The sequence below is a fragment of the Malania oleifera genome, chromosome 1 (assembly GCF_029873635.1).
Source record: "Malania oleifera isolate guangnan ecotype guangnan chromosome 1, ASM2987363v1, whole genome shotgun sequence".
In the NCBI taxonomy this organism is placed as follows: Eukaryota; Viridiplantae; Streptophyta; class Magnoliopsida; order Santalales; family Ximeniaceae; genus Malania; species Malania oleifera.
In genome coordinates, this window is record NC_080417.1 from 89,278,216 (window position 1) to 89,281,197 (window position 2,982).

Sequence of the window (2,982 nt, forward strand, 5' to 3'; positions counted from 1 at the left end):
GAGTATTGTGACTCATTACTTGATTTTTCCCTAAAATGGGTATCATAAATTATTTTTTTAAATTGGTATCATAATGTTTTCAATTGGTATCATAATAATTTTCAATTGATATCATAATAATTTTTTAATTTGTATCATAATGTTTCAATTAGTATTAAAAATTCAAAAGTTCAATTGGTATTAGAATTAATGAAAATGCTCAAAATATGATTTAATTTTTTTTTATCCTACTCTTTTTGATTGATGTCAAAAGGGGAAGAAGTTTGGAGCAAAAATTGAAAAAAAAATTGAGCTTGATATTGAAAAATGTTGAAATTTTAAACGTAATATGTGTAGCAAAAGAAAGAGAAGTATTTGACAAAGGGGGAGAAGTATTTGACATTGAATGATCTTTTTAAGGCTTAACATGTTGTGATGAGCATGATATAATGATATTGATCTTGATAACACAAATATTGTTAAGTGTGTTGAGATGATGCTTATTGAAAGGGGGAGTCTTTTTAAGGCTTTCTCAAATCTTTGCTCCTTGTTGGCCTTACAAGGTTTAACATCCTATTTTTATGCCAACAAACAAGTGAAACTTAACATATTTGTTGAGTAATGATATTTTAGGGCATAAGAAAGAGAATGTGCTAAAAGCTTATACTTCAAAGAAAGATGATCATATGAAGCTTAAAGAATGGATTTCAAGATGATAACTTAAAGCTTGAAGTATATGAGAGAGAGCTTGAAAGTATATCAAAGCTTGAAAGCAAAGCAAAAGAAAGCTTAAAGAAAAGACAAGCATGAAGACTCAAAGTGCCAAGAATGTTCAAAGTCTTAGAAGTCTTTATGTAAGTGCTTCATATTTTAAATATCTTTTTGAAATATTGTTAAAGCTCTTTTAGGGTTGAAGATGGACTTAGAGACCTACCTTTAAAAAAACCCGAAAAATATTTTATGAAAGATAAAAAAAAGAGAGCAAAACTAATTTTGAAAACGAAAAATGAAAAATGAAAGATTTTTCAAAAAGTGGACTAGTCAGCCAACTGACCAGAAAACACTGAGATTGGCCAGTCGATTGACAAATCAATCAGAATGAATAAATGTCTAGCTGATTGATAGTTTGCACTGAAACTAGTCAGCCGACTGACACGCCCAACTGACTAACCATTTTTGAATTGTGTCGAGCCAACTGACTGACATTTAATTGGGTTAAACTCTGAACAGATAGAAAGGTATTAGCCGCCTGTCCAGCGGACTGATCCTGTGAAAATTGCTTACCCAGTCGCCTGTCCAGCCAACTGGCTCTACGGGAATTTGAATTTTTGAACTTAACGAGAAATTTCTAAAAATAAAATTTTCAAATATGAATGTTATAAGAACTTGGTAGACACTTCAAGAAACGTGGGGAATAAGGAAACTCTTCCTAAAACCTCTCTAAATACATGGTTTTACAAATAAAATAATATCAAGAGCCAAGGAATTGAAAAATCTATTGAAAGTTATCTTGCAAACTAGTTGTTCTCTCTTGCTCAAATATTTGCCTAACTGATATTGCTGAATTTCTGAAAGAGCTAATCTTCCCAATCTATTCCTATTGCTAATCCTCATCTAAGAATAATATTGGTGATCTCTACACTTGAGCTTCAATTCTATTTCATTCTGGTATTTAATTTATTGAAGTGCATAGTGGTGAATTTGTACTAATCTACTCTATTTGAGAGTGTTCTTTTACGTAGCTACTCTTTTGTATTCTTGCAGTATTCTTGGATGATTCAAGGTGTTTGGATCGTTGGCTCAGCATGGGTATCGCTTAGAGAGGCGGGCTTTAGCCTAATTGAAGGAGTGACCGAGTGAGGGGATATCACTTGGAAAGGCAGGCTCTAGCCTACTAAAGGTGTGTGTAAACGGTGTTATTCCACCCTGTAAAGGAACTGGTTTTAGTGAATCCTTTGGTTGTTTTCCAAAGGTGAGGATGTAGGTTGGGTATAAGCCAGACCTCATACAAACCGTGGTCTCACTCTCTCTTTCCCTTGCTCTTTATTTTTAGCACATATAAACTGCATGGATGATTTAATTTCTTAAATCATATATGCTACATAAATTTGGAAATTAAGTAAACTTAAAGTCTAATTTTAATTTGGGTTGTAGAAACCGAAAGGGAGTACATTGGTTAATCCATACTTTGCAGAAATCATAAGGGAGTACGTTAATTGGTTAACACCTAAAGATAAATTAACTAAGAGTTTATTTGAATTATGAATTTTGGGAAAAGTGTGGATGTTTTGTTAAAAATCATTTTGAGAAAGCAAATTCACTACCACAGAGGCTTGATTCAAACTTTCATATATACAGGGCTGCAAACAAATAAAAGCTGAGTTTTATATCTTCGTTTGGATGTTGTGGTTGATTGGAAAATTAAATGGCTTAGTTGATTGATTGGTTACTTGATTGTTTAAATACTTGTGTTGTGAATGTGAATTGAATTTTGTTTTAAGTATTCATTGTGTATTTGATAAATAAAAAAAAAGTCAAGAATTAGTTAAAAAGAATTAAAGAAAATTTTTAAATCCAATTCACCCCCCTCTTGGGACTACACCTTAGTTTTCATTTAACAAAAATCCTAAAGAGGTTCTGAGTGTCTTCAATTAACTATAACTGCTGCTCATGGAGCATCTATTTTCTGTAGGCATTCTTGTTGGTTTGGATTATTTTTTTTGCTTCAAGGATGGTTAGGCGAAATATTCAATAGGATATTAGTGAGTGGAGTTAGTTTCGATACATTCGTGACATATAGGTGGACATGCTAAAGTTGACGGTACCTAAAAACTCCTCCCAACTAAAGATTAGGCACTTATAAGAAAACTTAGAATACATTCCTTGGATATATACTTAGTTTATTTAATAAGTCAAGTGTCCAAACTGGGTATACGAGGTCCAAACTGAGTGGGGTTAGTTCTGACTTGTTCGTGACATTGAGGTGGACGTACTCGAGCTAAT